At 40.8% G+C, this 17561-nt stretch overlaps 1 protein-coding gene across 5 annotated transcripts in view; it reads right to left on the reverse strand.

Annotated features, from left to right (window-relative positions):
* The window catches only part of MPHOSPH6 (M-phase phosphoprotein 6), a 1084238-nt gene that overhangs the window by 328098 nt on the left and 738579 nt on the right, over positions 1–17561 (reverse strand). The window lies entirely within an intron of this gene.

Below are 17561 nucleotides of genomic sequence, written 5' to 3' on the forward strand. Positions count from 1 at the left end.
TTTTTGAGACTGACTCTTGCTCTTGTTACTCAGGCAAGAGTGGAGTGGCATGATCTCAGCTCACTGAAACCTCCACCTCCTTGTTCAAGCAATTCTCATGCCTCAGCCTCCCAAGTAGCTAAGAGTACAGACACCTGCCACTACGCCTAGCTAATTTTTGTATTTTTAGTAGACATGGAGTTTTACCATGTTGGCCAGGCTGGTCTTGAACTCCTGATGTCAAGTGATCCGCCAGCCTCGGCTTCTCAAAGCACTGGGATTACAGGCTTGAGCCACCGTGCCTGGCTCCTGTTCAGTTTTCTAGATTATGTCTGATGGTTGAAGCAAAAATTATAACACTGCCTATTGTGCTTTTCAAAGTATATAGAAGTAATATGTAATATCATATGTTGGGGAGGGTAAAGGGACTTAAAGGGAGGTAAGGTTTTCTTTTTTTTTTTATTATACTTTAAGTTCTAGGGTACATGTGCATAACGTGCAGGTTTGTTACATATGTATACTTGTGCCATGTTGGTGTGCTGCACCCATCAACTTGTCAGCACCCATCAACTCGTCATTTACATCAGGTATAACTCCCAATGCAATCCCTCCCCCCTCCCTCCTCCCCATGATAGACTGGATTAAGAAAATGTGGCACATATACACCATGGAATACTATGCAGCCATCAAAAAGGATGAGTTTGTGTCCTTTGTAGGGACATGGATGCAGCTGGAAACCATCATTCTTAGCAAACTATCACAAGAACAGAAAACCAAACACCACATGTTCTCACTCATAGGTGGGACCTGAACAATGAGATCACTTGGACTTGGGAAGGGGAGGTAAGGTTTTCACATGTCACTTGAATTGATACATACAATACTAGAAGACTGTGATAAATTATGTGTGTACAGTTGTTCCTCAGTATCTGTGGGGACTTGGTTCAAGGACCCCCTGTGGATACCAGAAATCTTGATGCTGAAGTCCCTGCTATAAAATTATGTGGTATTGGCATATAACCTATGCTCATCTTCTGCTATATTTTTAAATTGCCCCCAGATTACTTATAATACCTAATAAAATGTAAATGCTATGTAAATAGTTGTTACATTGTATTATTTAGGGAATCATGATAAGAAAAAAAAGTCTGTACATGTTTACTACAGGCACAATATTTTTTTCCAAATATTTTTTTATCCAGTTTGGTTGAATCTACAGATTCAAATCCATAAATGTGAAAGGCCCACTGTATAATGCAGTACTTAGAGCAACCACTAAAAAACCTATACAAAAAAATCACAGAAAAACACTACAGATAAATCAAAGTGGATTTAAAAATGTTCAGATAACCCACATGAAGGAAAGAGAAAATAGAAATAAAAAATATTAACTTCTTTTTTTTCAAAAACAGAACAAACAAAAAACAAAAAAAGCAATTTTTTTTATTGTTACATGTTATTTCTTTATTTATTTTTAATTGACAGGTAATAATTTTGTATATTCATGGGGTATATAGTGATATTTTAATACATATACTGTACAGTATATGTATTAAATTATCATATCCATCATCTCAAACATTTATTATTTGTGTAATTTAAATGGCCTACATGTACCAGTTAAAATACAAAGATTGACAGCAGTTAAAAAACATAATACAACTACATGCTGTAGGTAAGACCTTATTTCCAGTGGAATAGTATAAGTAAATTGAAAGTAAAAGGATGGAAAATGATATGTCATTAATCAAAAGAAAGTGGAGCAGGAGTGGCTATATTAAAATCAGATAAAATAGACTTCAAAACAAAATTACCAGGGACAGAGAGAAATATTATATAATAATAAAAGGGCCAGTTCACCAGGAAGATAAGACAATCCTAAATGTGTATGTACCTCACAACAGAGCTGCAAAAGATTCCAAACAAAAACTGATAGAGCTGAGCAGGGAAACAGACAAACCCACGATTACACTCGGAGACTTCAAAATCCTTCTCTTTAACATTGATAGAACAGTTAAAACATCAGCTAGAACATAGAAGAATCATCAATCAACAGGGTCCAAATGGCTTTTATAGAACACTCCACCCAACAACAGCAGAGTCCAAATTCTTTTAAAGTACCCAAGGAACATTTACCAAGAGAGTCCATAACCTGGGCCATTAAAAGAAAAAAACAAAAAAACCTCAACATATTTATAAAAACTGAACTCATACAGATGGCATCCTCTGACTCTATGGAGTCAAACTAGAAATCAATGTAGAAAGATAACAGGAAAATCTCCAAACACACAGAAATTAACAACAGTTTTAAGTAATTAAGGGTCAAAGAGAAGTCTCAAGGAAAATTAAAAAAAAAAAATGAATGAAAATAAATAAAAGGGCAGGCAAATATCATGTATAATTACAGTGTAAAACTTGGGCAAAAGACCACGGACACTATCCCTAAATGTAAAGTGTTTGCTTCCCGGAAGAAAACAAAACAAAACACAAAAACCTGTGAAGGAGGTGATGGAGAAAATGCTGTATGCCAGATTCCAGTTCGTATTCTTCTTTCCGGGGCACACAGACTACTGTAATTCCCAGCTTCTTGTCAAGAGTTGTCAGTAAAAAAATGACATATTCGAATTAGTATCACCCAAGGAAGTTTAGTTAAAGGGTGTCGGGAGACCACAAAGGATATTACAAAAGAACAGGGCTGTTACTAATTTGAGGCTTGAAGGGGCAAGTAAAAGACTTGGTTAAAGGCTGTGGAGGGGTGGGGCATGTGGAGAGAGAACCACCTGGAGAGAAGCTGTGACCTTCAGTCAAGTGACCCAGCTTTGACAGGGTGACCCAACAGTGGGGAGCCTGGAGAAATCCACCTTCCTCTCCTTCCTCCTCCCCTGATCTCCTGTGTGCATCCCAGTGGCCAAACTCAGTGGAAACCAGAATGTTTACCATATGGCAAGGTGTCCCTTTGATCTGTAATCCATACAGATCAGCCTAGCAGAGCAGAAAACAAGGTGGGGAAAGGTTGATCAGAAATTAGTGGGGAGGGAAGGGGGATGTGAAGGTAAATGAGAAGCTATTTGAGTAGCAGAGAGACCCAGCGATTGGGTGACAATCTCAGAGACATGTTTAAAATGGCGACATCACTAGATGGGCTACTTGGAGAAGAGTTGCCAAAAGAGGCTGTCCAAGCTCCCATTGACCACGATGTGAGTGAGAAACGGACCTTCATTATATTAAGCTTCTGAGAATTGGGGTTGTTTGTCAAAGCAGCTAGTGTTAATTACCCTTACTAATACACTCAATAAAGTCAGGGTCTCAAATTCTATTAATATGTGGAGTGGAATATTAAATGCACAGTCCAGTACTCAGGAGTAATTAAAAAGTGATTCCAATATTTACTTGTGTCTCCTGAAAAATGCCAGTGGGGATATGATTCATAATTTTAGTGACTCCTCTCAAAACCTGTTTTATCACCAATACAATCCTCTTTTGCCCAGATACTGGCATCCATCAAGCTTGGAAAACTCCCCCCAACTTTCAGTCTATATAGGACTTTTTCTTTTTCATCCCCTCTTTCCTTTCAGCCCTTTTTATAAGTGGGTTGTTTAGGCTCTCTCTTTGTTTTCCTCATCCTCCCTTTAGTCTTTTTTTTTTTTTTTTTTTTAATCACAGAAGATCCCCTAATCTGGCTTAATACACAGGGATGTGTAGGGTTTATAATTAAGAGATGAAAATGGGAGGGACCCAGGGATAGGGCTAAAACACAGGCCAGGCACCTGTGGCAGGCCATCCTCCTTTGGAAGCAGCCTGAGACAGAGTTGACACGCAGCATGCTGATTGGCAAGGATGTTTTGGATGGACACTCATGGAAGGGAGAGGGAGGAAGAAGGATGGGCAGAGGGCAAGGCCAGCTGTGATGCAGGAGCTCTGGAGCCTGTATGTCCCATCAGTCTTGTCTTTCTTTGGGACAAAATGGCTTGGCCTTTATCCCTCTGCCTCCATCTATTGTTGGTGGGGATCGCCCAGGGAAGCAGGTGACCTCGAGTGAGGAGAATCCTGAAAGGGCTGACAGCTAAGGGCTCAGGGCTGACAGCTTTCATCGCAGCTGGGACAACAAATCCTGCCTTGCAGAGAGACCTGGGCAGCTGGTCTCTGCCCATCACAGTGCAGAGGGACTGTGAGTGTGCTCGGATGGGCTACAGCTCTGGTTCTGAGCTGTCTGCAGTTTGTGTGGTCATCGTTGCTGTGCAGAGATTGCTGTTGTTTCATCCACGTTCTTCATTCCTTCTGTGCAATGCTTTGAGGCCCTTATACCGTGCCACATTTGCCACTCCCTTGAAGAACCCCATCAGTACTTTTTCTTTCAAGAGGCCTGGCTGTCTGACCCTCAGCCTCTCCTACCCTCCTCTTTCAACGCTGCTGGGTCCTTTCCTTGGGAACTGCAGCCCCCGAAGGTTCTCCCTAGGCTCTCTGGGCTGCTGGGTTATAGAGAAGTGTGCTGCTGCCTTGCTGTAATTCATTGATTTCTTATTTTTATTAAAGGACAGGGTAATGACTGTAGTCACTGCAAGGACTTATTTATGGCTCTGTCCCTCCTGATTGTTAACCTTAGGAGGCACTCTGGGGCTGTGGATAACTTGCTGGCCTCCTGATTGCATGTAATTAGGGCCTGGGCAGGAATAGCCTTTTAATTTCTCTTTTCCCAATGAGCCTGATTTTTCAATTCTTGCGATGACCCAGACCAGCCTTGTATAAACTTTGGAGTCAAGCCGTGATGAGCCCAGAGAACAGGGGAATAAAGGCAGTGGAGCCCTGAAGCCTGCCTCTGCTTGGGTTTGAAATAGCTCAGCCATCACTACGTATAGGGGCTGGGGAAATTTTCTTAATCCATATACGCTTCAGTTTCCTCATTTATTAAACATGGATAATAACGCCTCCCAGTTACAGTTGTTGTGGGGAAAAATTTCCTTACCATGTGCTTAGCTCTGTGCCTGACAATAGGCACCCAAGCAGTGTCTATTGTGTCATTGTCATTATTGCTATTTCCACTATTTTTTTCCTTCAACTTTTAAGTTCAGGAGTACATGTGCAGGATATTTCCACTTTTCCTGTGAGAAAAGTGAAGCTCAGACTGTAATTAGTGATTCTGACTGCTTTTAGCAACTTCTGAGAATGTATTTCTTTCCTTTTCTTTCTTTCTTTCTTTCTTTCTTTCTTTCTTTCTTTCTTTCTTTCTTTCTTTCTTTCTTTCTTTCTTTCTTTCTTTCTTTTTTTTTTTTTTTTTTTTTTTTTTTTTTTTCTGAGACAAAGTCTCTGTTGCCGAGACTGGAGTGCAGTGGTGTGATCTTGGCTCACCACAAACTCTGCCACCTGGGTTCAAATGATTCTCCTGCATTAGCCTCCCGAGTAGCTGGGATTACAGGCGTGTGCCACCACGCCGGGCAAATTTTTTTTTCCTTTTTTTTTTTTTTTGTATCTTTAGCAGAGACAGGGTTTCACCATTTTGGCCAGGCTGGTTTTGAACTCCTGACCTCGTAATCCACCTGCCTCAGCCTCCCACAGTGCTGGGATTACAGGCGTGAGCCACCGCACCCGGCAGAGAATGTATTTTTTTTTACCAACTTTCTTTTGGTACTGTTTTCCCCAACCTGCCTCTAGTTGTGATGCCCTAGTAAAATCCTACAACCATTCTAATGTTGACATCAATTTTCTGTGCCCCCAGGGAGCTCCTTTTGAACCCTTGGTTCAGTTTTGTTCTCACTGCTTATGACCAGTGCTCATTGATTATGGCCCTCCTGGTTACAGAGCTCCCTGACTCTACCAAACAACTCATCTTTGAGGGAAACAACCTAGGCTAAGGCAAGAAGTGTGAAACTGTTCAAGGGAGTAGTTTCTGGAAAGTTGTCAATATTTAATGACCCTCTCCACAACTTTAGCCTTACTTCTTGTGATGGTTAATACTGTCAATTTGGATGGATGGAAGGATGCAAAGTATTGATCCTGGGTGTGTCTGTGAAAGTGTTGCCAAAGAAGATTAATATTTGAGTCAGTGGACTGGGAAAGGCAGACCTATCCTTAATCTGGGTGGGCCCCATCTAATCAACTGCCAGCACAGCCAAAATACAAAGCAGGCGGAAGAGTGTGAAGAGACTAGACTGGCTTAGCCTCCCAGCCCACATCTTTCTCCCATGCTGAATGCTTTCTGACCTTGAACATTGGACTCCAGGTTCTTCAGCTTTGGGACTCGGATTGGCTTCCTTGCTCCTCAGCTTGCTGATGGCCTATTGTGGGACCTTATGCTCATATGAGTTAATGCTCTTTAATAATATATATATAAAAATATATAATATATAATAATGTAATATAGCTCATATACTATACATAATAGTATATATACTACTATATATGATATATATCCTATATATCCTATATAATAACATATATTCCTATGTATATGTGTATATCCTACATATATATGCTATTATATCCTATATCCTATATCATATATATATCCTGTATATGATATAGGATATAGAATATATACTTACATATATAAGAAATAGAATATATACATATATGATATAGGATATAGGATATAATATATAATTATATATTATAATATATAGGATATATATTAGGATGTTATATATAGGATATATACTATATATTATATATAGTATATAATATGTAGAGAGAGCAGGATATATATAAAATGGTATATATATATATCCTGTTAGTTCTGTCCCTCCAGGGAATTCTGACTAATATGCTTCTCATCACCTAATTCCTTGAACAATAAGCTCCTACCATTTATTAGCATTTTCTTGCATATCCCATGCTGAAAACCTCTGAGCATATGTGTAGGCTGTTTCTTCTTCCTGAAAATCTCTTCAGTCCCATCTTCACTTGGCTGACTCCTGCCATCTACCAGAGTTCAGGTTTTCCTTGTTTAATACCCTCCTCTAAGATTGCAAAGTCTTCAGATTTTTATGGGAAATAGTCATATTTCATCATGTTCCATTCAATCACTTTATTCTTGGTCCTGCTGCTCTTTTGGCATTTCCTTTAACTGTCAACAATATGACTTAGATAGGGATTATCTAGAACTTATGGGTATGATGAAAAAACAGGAAGTACTATTTACCTACAGCTGAAGGCCTCATCATAGAGACCTTGTGCTTCATGGTTTTGTGTATCAACTCTATGTATGGACATCATGAATTCCATTTATTCATCCATCCATCCATTCATGCATTCATCCATCCACCCATCCACCTACCCACCCACCCATCTGTCCATCCAGCCACTCATCCATCCATATACTCATCCATCCTCCATCCATCCATCCATCCATCCATCCATCCATCCACCCACCCACCTATCCATTCATTCGTCCATCTAGTCATCCAACAACAAAAAAAATTTAATTGAATAATACAAACAAACCTAAATCAGGGAAAAGGTGAATCCCTGCCTTCAATAACTCACAGCCTAACATGGGAGATAAAATATATGTACAAAAATAGTAGAGCATAGCAAAATGTAATCAGTTGCATATGATCAAGGTTCCATAGAAAAACAAAACAGCTTTTCTGATGGCAAGAGTAGGGGAAGGAGTTCTTGGTGGAGAATGTGGTACTTTAGTTTGACCTGGAAGTTTGGGTGAAATTTTTCTTTTTTTTTGTTTTTGAGACAGAGTTTCCCTCTCCTTGCACAGGCTGGAGTGCAGTGGCACAATATTGGCTCACTGCAACCTCTGCCTCAAGGATGGGTGAAATTTTAACTGGTAGCAGTGGAGACAGGTCCTTCCAGGCCAAAGAAGGAGCAGGAACAATGGCAACAGGAGTGATTGTGAGGTGTAATGTCGGGACATTTCATGCACCCATGTGTAGCTTGAAATAGTGGGAAGTGAGGCTGCATAGCTAGTTACCACAATGAAGGCCAAAGCTGGATAAAAAGTGTGAACTACTTTTGGTAGAAGATCTGAAACTATTAAGTTCTGAGTGTCTGAGTGACATCAGCAGAGCTGTGCTTTTGGCAGATTTATTTGGTAATGTTGTGTAGAATTTTTTTTTTCCAGGTAGAGACCAAAAGTAGATGAAAGACTCTCCATAGTAAAGTGAGATGTCTGGCTGGCCCAGCCCATTGGAAGTGGGACTGCACACGGGAAGAGTGTGAGGGTGTTTAAGAAGTCGATGTGTACAACTTGGATGGTCAGGTAGAGAGAGGTTTTGAATCCAAGTAAATGGTGAAGCCTTTACTGAAGAGAAAAATTATGGAGGAAGACAATGAGTTTTACTTTAGCAAAATAAATTAAAAGCAAGAGCACCTGGAAGGAGGAGTGGATAGCAGTGGGAATGCGGAGCTGAAGCACACTGGTTCATCAGGGTTGGTGCCAGAGGTTGGATTAATTGCCTTAGGAGCTTGTAGGGAAGAATAGTAGAAAGATGGAAAGCTGGTGGTTCTGTTCTTTAGTGTATAGACTTATCTTGTGAAGGGCCTATTAGCTAACAGCTTTCCTGGCCTGAAGACAAAGTGAAACCAATTACCTTGATTGACTGAGGCACCCAGAAACATTTAGAAAGGAGTAGCTTCCTTCCACCCGCAAGGCTAGAATGTGGACGCAGGGTATTTGCTTTACTGATCATGGTTACTTCTTTCCATCACCTAGTTAGGGTGTCCAGGAGACAGCATTCTTCCTGCCCTTGCTCCCCTCAGATAAGACAATGAAGGACCAGAGGGTGGTTTCAAAGCACATTTCTTTCTGGAGTCCCAGAAAGAAACAAACACTCCCTAGTTGTGTGACAACTCAGAAGGCAGGAGCGTTAGACAAGGGTGAGACCAAGTCCTGATGCACACAGGAGCCATAGATCACTCCATCTTCTTGGGAGACTGGCTGAGACCATTGTCCTGGAGTCCTTGGGAGTTTACGGTTTTGTATTAAATCTAAGCATTTCCTTTTGATGAAGTATTTTATGATAGGCATTGTAAATTACTCTAAGGAAACTTTTTAGTCACCAAGAATTTATGACAATGATAAATTTGGGCAATGTCTTTTTAAGTGTCTCTATGAATGAACACTTTCAAAATTTCCCCAGGTTCTAGTCAAAGGTAGAGCCTCCTGGTGATTATTTTTGTACTTGCCATGTCTCAAGTGACTGCTTTTATTAAGATTCCCAAGAATAAGACTTATGATTTATCTTGATGACATATTAACAGCCAGTCATACCAAATACATTTTTCTTTCTTATGTACCAGAAAGTATATTCTTGCTGTTAGCCTTTGGGGTACCATGAATTTCAAAAAGTTCTCTGGTGTTTTTCCTAAACATTGAACATTTTTTAGCTTTGTGAGTTATCAAAATAGTTAGAGGTTCTGGAGAGAAAAAGAAACAGAAATGAAGTCAGAATGGTGTCTTATCCGTAAGATATAAGAAAATGTGCAATTCATCCTGTGACTTTCATTTATAAAATGACTGAATTGGACTAATATTTATGGGGAATCCCATAAATGAGAAAACACAATTTGTAGTTGACAAAAATTAGTGGACTCAGTGGCCACACCTACTATTTCCAATATAAAAGAGAGTTAATGTTTCACATTAAAAATTATTTTCAAGGCAATATCACTTTGGAAAGAAACAAATGAAATTATTTGAATTTCACAGGGTCCTTTATTGTTTATCTCTTGGACTTAACTTCTTTGATATGTTTGCAGCAGAAAAAGTAATCAAATTGCTGGCACTTCAGATTTTCCCAAGAGTAGATGAGTCATTCCTAACTCATTGGAGGAGGGAAGCATCTTTCATCTTTGCAAAAAACCCCACCTTTCTTATTTTATATGATATATTTTATCTCATCTTCTGCATGTAAGCTCTCACATTTGAATTCAGAGGTCCTAATAGCAACTTAAAACTATGCAACATGTCCCTTGGGTATTTCATAGGCACTATTTCCACACAACTAGTTAAGAATTTTTATGTCTCTCTGTCAGATTTCACTTTGACCTTAAATTTTTAATTTGAATTCTTACAATGGAAGCAAAAATGCGTGACAGGAAAGGGAGAAACAGAGAAGCAAGAGGATTTATGCATGTGGGTAGTCACCTCTTGGTGCTTCTGTTCTGAAGAAGAGATTTCCATTTTTTTTTTTTTTTTAATGGAAAAAGAGGACAGAGTGTGGAAATTCAAGAGTGTGCAGTGGAGTTTGGATTTACTCTCACACGTCCTGATGTGCCATCACCATGCTTTTGGGTTCTGTGGAAGAAATTGCCTGGGATTTTTGCACAGAACAGAAGTTCTGGCACAAGTTCTTGACACAAAATTGTTGCTCTGTCGATATTTGTTGAATAAATCAGCTCATCAAAATGAGCTGGAGTTTAAATTGTAATTGCATCCTGAATAGAATGCATAAATAAATAAACAGATAAATGAAAAAGGCCATTCTTCCTGGATGTTGTTGTGGCCAGGACATGGAAACTGACTTAGCTTTGCCAAGGAATCTGGTGGATGCTGTTGCATCTCCAAAGTCACTATAATTGGCTGGAGGTTCTGGAACTCATTTGAATGAACCAGAACAGGTTTGAAAGCTATAGAGCTCAGTTTTTAAAAGGCATACCCTGTTTATTATTCATTGATTATTCATTTATTTATCCTTCACTTACTAGTTCTACACATTCATGAACTTTGGTACTGAGCAGGTACTTCTTTGATGTGTTGCTTCAATAAGTTCTTCTATTTTATGTACTTTTATTGTAAGTATACTAAGGATTTCCTGGCCAGTTGTTGCCCAGCTGGTACCTTCCAATGTCTACTCTTTCTTCCTCACCACCTAGAATTCCTCACCCATTTCAGACTGGTGGTGAGCAAGTGTGTGTGTGTGTGTGTGTGTGTAGAGTGGGCTGGGCCCTTAGTAACAATGACTGGATGTGGGGCACTGATATGAGCCAGTAGGTTTGGTGAAAACACTGAAATACATCCAGGGCTAGATGGCATTGGGAAATGAAACAGACAGTGGGGCCAAATCAAACCCCAGCCTTAGGGTCTAAAATCAGAGCACAAAATAGATATCACATGGAGTCCAAATGACCCTTGACAATCCTTTGAACTGTTCACAGAGTTCTGTATATGTCACCTCCTTTGAGCACATTGGAAACCTACATGACATTTCCCAGTGAGCCAATCCCAGTGAGCCATCCCCCACTGGTGTTCATCCAGGGTCTCTGTCTCCCCCAAGACTTCCTTTCCCCCATTCCTGCAACCCTCCAACCCCTCTTCTCTCCTTCCTCTTTGGTCGGGTGCATATATTTGAATTTGTATAAACTGACTATAATGCTAGACCTTGGAATCTAGACTTATAAAGTCCAAAAATACTGGGGAAAGTATAAGAAACAGTTCATAGGCTGGACGTGGTGGCTCATACCTGTAATCCCAGCACTTGGGGAGGCTGAGGCGGGCGGATCATGAGGTCAAGAGATCGAGACCATCCTGGCCAACATGGTGAAACCCCATCTCTAATAAAAATACAAAAATTAGCTGGGCATGGTGATGCATGCCTGTAATCCCAGCTACTCAGGAGGCTGAGGCAGGAGAATGGCTTGAACCCAGGAGGCAGAGGTTGCTGTGAGCCGAGATCGTGCCACAGCACTCCAGCCTCGTGATAGAGCAAGACTCTGTCAAAAGAAAGAAAGAGAGAAAGAGAGAGAGAGAGAAAGAGATAAAGGAAAAGGAAAAGAAAATGAAAGGAAAGGAAAGAAGGAAAACAGTTCATAAGTAACAGGCCTGCAAAACGGGGTTAGGAAGATGGGCCAAGTGTTGGACTTGAAGTCATAGAACATGGAGGGAAGGCTGGCCAGCCAGAGCACTTTCTAACATATCTATTCACTGGCTCAGCAGTGTCCTCATCCACAGTTCCAAGTTGATTGGACAACAAGAATGAGGAGTAAAAAGAGAAGGGAGGAAATATACCAGAGCCCATACATGGTCATCCATAACCCCTCTCTCTGTGTTTATTATCAATCTGGAATTGAACACTGTAGGATTTCTTGACTTACATTTTTATAAAACTGTGTGTTGCAAGGGTATACTGTACTTAATGTGTTTGTTTACAATTCTCAATGACACACTGACATTGAGTCCCCAATTTGAACACAAAAAATATTTTCAAGGCTGGGTATAGTGGCTCACGCCTGTAATCCCAGCACTTTGGGAGGCCAGAATCTGAGGTCCAGAGTTTGAGACTAGACTGGCCAACATGGCTAAACCCTGACTCCACTAAAAATACAAAAATCATTGGGACATGGTGGCATGTGCTTGTTGTCCCAGCTACTTGGGTGGATGAGGCAGGAGAATCACTTGAACACAGGAGGCGGAGGTTGCAGTGAGCTGAGCCACTACACTGTAGCCTGGGTGACAGAGCAAGACTTTCTTTCCTCCCCACCTCAAAAAAAAAAAAAATTCAAGACATACCACCTAAAAATGCCAATAATTTGCTATATAGATGTTTTGAAATTAAATTGCAATATGATTTAATAATAGTATAAAATATTATAGAGAAAAGCATAATTCTGTCATCCTAATGTAACAAAAAATATATATTTTTTGTTATTATTCCCCTTCCCCCTTTTCTTCCTTCCTTCTTCCCCTTACTTTCCCTTCTTCCCCTTCCCTTCTCTTCGTTTTGTTCCGTCCTTTTTTCTCTTCCATATTTATGCTGTGTCTACTCTCTCCAGATGCTGTTCTAGGGCCTGGGGATACAGTATGACAAAACAAGGATTTCTGCCCTCCTGGGGATTACAGATATTAAGTAACAAACATACAAATAAGTAAATAGTATGTGAAGCTTTACATTTTATTAGACAAAAGAGTCATCTAGGAGAATAGGGTGTGAGAGTGCCAGGGGGAGGGTGGCAGGTAATGTTATTAAGGACAGTGGTCAGGACAGGTGACCTAGTAGTCAAAGCTTCAAAGAAATGAGGGAGGTTGCTGCGCGGATGTATGAAGAAAGAGCAGAGAGAACTGAAACCGCAAAAGCCTTGAAGGAGGAGCTTTTCTGGAAAGTTCCAGGAACAGCAAAGGGGCCCATGTAGCTGAAGCAAAATGAGTGATGGGATAAGGCTATAGGAGATGAAGTAAGAAAGATGAGATGGGGCCCCATCTTGTAGACCTTGAGGGTGTTGCCTGTGTGAGTGGAGTTAAGCTAAGAAAGCTGCATGAAGGCACATGTTTAAGGCATCCTTCTGACTGCTGTATGGAGAAAGGGTGGAGGAAGAGTAAGGAGGGCAGCAGAGGGAGCAGTAGGGAGCCACTGCAGAAATTCAGGCAGTGGATAATTATCCAATGGCTAAGTTAATCCATTATCCAAGAGATGGTAGTGGCTGGGTCAAGGCAAAGCACTGGTTCAAGCATACCTGTTGTGCATGGCTTTAAATGCAATGCACTTGACTTCGTGACTCAGCCAGTGTGCATAATACTGAAAAACAGCAGGTCAGAAACCCTAGCAACTTAGCTGTCAGTCTTCTCCTTAGCACTCCTTTCAAAGGACCTGTAATTTTGGGAAGGGCCTGTCTTGGAGAGTTTTGCTAATTCATTGCCTGAGAATTGTCTGGCAGAGAATATCTATGCATTTATCAAAGTTCTGCTAATGAACATATTAATGAATCATTAATATCATTGTTTGCTGCTTCAAGAATCACATGCTACATCCATTTACCTTCATGAAATCTGGTAAGCTAAATGTATTTGAGATTATGAGATTCTTTTATGCCTAATTTATTTTATAAACTACAAATGTAAATCATACCACTCTCACATGCAATTTTAGTTGAGAGGGTAACGACGATGTTGCCATAATTGAGACATTCTAACTTGGGGGGTGCCCGCAGAACCGCTGAGTTGCATGCCATTTCTATTTTTTCAGTTGTCTTTAGTTTTAAAAATAATTTCCAGAGTGTCATTTTTGTAATTCTAATTTCAATTTATAGTCTAAACATTGCAGTGAGCTTTGGGGGGTATTGAAGCTTGCTTTGGGTCTTTGTCTGCTAATGTTTCTATTACTGCATCCATAGTGAAACAAGAACATTTTTTAAAAAAACTTCTGACATAAGCATTTTTCTAAATGTGTTCTATTATGGGACACCAAACACCGCAGGGAAGCTGAGCATTGTTGTTGTTTTGGGTAGCGATGTTATTATGATGGTGGTGGTAGCTTTATATCTTTTCCACTTTTTTCCAAGGCAAATGGAATAAGATAGGGGTCTGTGGACCCTGGTCGTATAATTCCAGAATTGGAGGGAATCTTAAAGATGACCTAGCCCAAGCCTCGTATTTTACAGATGGGAAAACTGAGGCTCAGTCTGGTGAATTAACTTAATGAAGAATCAGTACTTACAACATGTTTTCCTCGTATTAAAATATCGACAGTGTCACACCCAGCTATAGTCTGGGTCTGGCCTCGTAAGAGGAATGGTATTTAGGTTGACAGGGAATTCTTGTGGGGTTTTATTTCTTTCCCCTTATCTTTGCTGTAGTACTCTGTCAAACGACCCATTATTCAGGTTTATAGGGACACATTCAGCGTGTAAAAGGCAAAAGAGAAGGGTTTTAAGGTAACTATTCTTTCCTTATAGTTAGGTTACCAGACAAATGATGCAGGAAACCATTCTTCCAAAACTGAAGTGAGATGTCGTGTCTTGCTGTACATTGTCATTCTTTAGACGCTGAGCGACCGTCCCTGCTAGGGAACCACAGACTTACAATTCCCTGCTCGCAGGGAAAGTCATGCCCTCTATAATAGACGATAATGACTATAATAAAATAAGGCCACAGCTCAGACAGCAGAGAAGCAACACTGTTGTCAATGGGGGTGTAAGCATGGCCTCACTGATGATCATGCTATCTGGGTCCTGGATAGGGTGCAAATTCTGGTGCTACTTACTCTAGGTGATCTTGGACAAGACTTTGGGCCTCTGTTTTCTCGTTTGTAAAGTGGGAATGATAGTGCATATCTCATCAGGCAAGAAGGCAGTCAAGTGCCAGAGTAGGAGAGAAGAGTTCCATGTGATACCTGGCAGCATGTGGTGCCTACTAGTAATTCTTCCTTGGCCTAATGTCCCGAAACCTGATAAACAGTGCGGCACAGTCAGCTGAGAACCCTGCTGGGGACACTGAGAGTCTGGTCAGTGACGGGATTGAGAGGTCTGCTCTTTCAGTCATTGTTTTTGAGAAATACTGAGTTTTACCAGCCACAGATTTGTCAGTATAGCTGTAGTGGCAGTGAACATTGAAGTTCTGGATTAATTTAAATTTAGGGTATCCCAAGACAAGGCTGCTTCCTGTTCTACGTAACTACTATGTTGATTCGAATATTCAGCATTGCACAATGTGGCCTGTGTCTTTTTTTCCTTTTTTCCCCCCTTGTTTTTGGGCTGAGTTGGCAGCTTGTGAGTACAAGCCTTTGAGTTTCTCTGTCATTATGGCCTCTTGCTGATTTCTGCCTCTGAGCTCTGGGCATGATCTGGCAGCAGTATCTTGAAGGTCTGATGACCTGTGTGTCTTTTCATTCAGGGAAGGGGACATTGCCCCAGTGAGCTACTAGTGTAGCAGGTGCTGCAGCATGCTGGAAGAATGGCTGACACCAGCCCTGGACATCAGCCTGCTTCAGGAGTTGCCTGGGCTGAAGAGCACCATGTCACCCAGGACAGTTCACATCCAATAACTGGTTGATGTTCAAGCTAGAAAGGTCAGGCCTCTCACACTGTCTTGGGACAATGACGAAGAGTCATCCTGGGTTCACAGCTCCCTGTGGGGTCCACTGAGGCTTTGTTGAGACCCTCTTGACTCAGCTTCCCTCGTGCCTGATCCTGCATTCATGCCTTTCCTCCACGGGTGGCAATCCCACAAACACTAGCTAAGAAGCTTCCCAGATGCTCATCTGCAGCTCAGAGTCTGTTTCTCAGGGGCCCTGATCTAAGACAAAGGGGGTGTCTGTATAAACGTGTGTGTGTGCAGGTGCATCAAGAATATTTCTATCTCTTTAAGTCTGCTCCTGAAAGTGCTCACCCTCCAATGTCCCACCTTGCCCTGCATATTCTCCTCATTCCATAGTTTCTCCTCATGTTCTGCCCTTGTCAGCCTTTACTGGCTACTGAGTTTTAGATTCCATCACCTTCCTTAGGAAGTGGTCTGTGTCCAGGTTTCGGGGGAAGGGAGTAGGGGTGTGGGGCTGGTGACTAAACTGGGCATCTCAACAACCTGTGAGTTAGAAATTTGCAGTGCCAGTGAACAGGCTCAAAAAAGAAAATGTTTTCTTTCCATCTTCATTTTCATCTAATGATAAAGCATTCATTTTAAGTATTCCGGAGCCCAACTGAGTCAAAAGCAAATTTTAATTTTGAAACAACAATCTGAATTCACTTCAACATGTTGGCTGTGTTTTGCTTTAGATGGTGGGGCTATAGGCTGTCTTTCTCTGGTTTTTACTGTTCATGTGATAATTTTTTTTCAAAACTTTCATATGCAGAACATACGTTATTTTTATAAATGAAAAAGTGATATTTTATTAAGAATCTTGCCCTCCCCACCCCAAACACACACACACACACACACACACACACACACACACACACACACACACACACACTATATCCTGTGCATGTGCCTAGCAGCGACAGTAAGAAAACCCTGAATGTTTCTGACCTCTCTGAAATGAACACCTCGACAGAGCTCAGCAGGAGGACTTAAGGCTCTTTGGTCAGGGCGGAGAGAACCATTAGGGAACAGGGCATATTTCATGTTACAGCTCATAATCTCAGAACATTGACTTTTTTAGTGCAAATTATAGAAAAGAAGGTGTGAGCATCACAGACTGGGTTGGGAAATTTCATTTGCCTTTTTACAGATGTTCATTAACAACAAAACATGAGTGAATGTTTAGCCTATACCCTTGTCTGTTCTAAGCAGAGACAGAATAAAAATATGTCAGAAGTAAGTCAACTAGACTAGGAAAGGCATTTTCATTTAGAAAAAAAAAATTGACGTGAAATATGCGGTCACCAAAGAAGGGCCACCATGTTTTATTTTGTAATTATGAAAATTTGTCTCTTTTGACAAGTGAAATGAATTTAGGCACTCAGGCATGGGGAGAAAGTTGAATTGTCTGAAAATTAAATCAAAATAAAAATGAAAAATACAAATGGGTATTTCATATTCACTAACGTGGGAGTCATCTTTTAGATCTGACATTTTGAAGCAATCCCTGAGAAACTTGAAAGCTCATACCTCTGAGTAAATTATGGCCCCAAACAGTGTAGAAATAATTGAGAATGTTTGTTGTTTTTAAATAAATGCAATAAATCTGGAATGGTGTCAGCAGTCTAGAGTGTAGAGAGCACTGTTCTATACCCTGAGATGTACAATGTGCTGAGATCTTGTCACAGGCAGACACGCATATATAAGATGGCTTGTCTGTGACAGGTAAGGTACTTCCCTTTAAAAAAGTAAATGTTCGCCAGGCATGGTGGCTTATGCCGGTAATCCCAGCACTTTGGGAGGCCAAGGCAGGTGGATCACGAGGTGAGGAGTTCAGGACCAGCCT

The sequence above is a fragment of the Macaca thibetana genome, chromosome 20, assembly GCF_024542745.1.
Source record: "Macaca thibetana thibetana isolate TM-01 chromosome 20, ASM2454274v1, whole genome shotgun sequence".
Lineage (NCBI taxonomy): Eukaryota > Metazoa > Chordata > Mammalia > Primates > Cercopithecidae > Macaca > Macaca thibetana.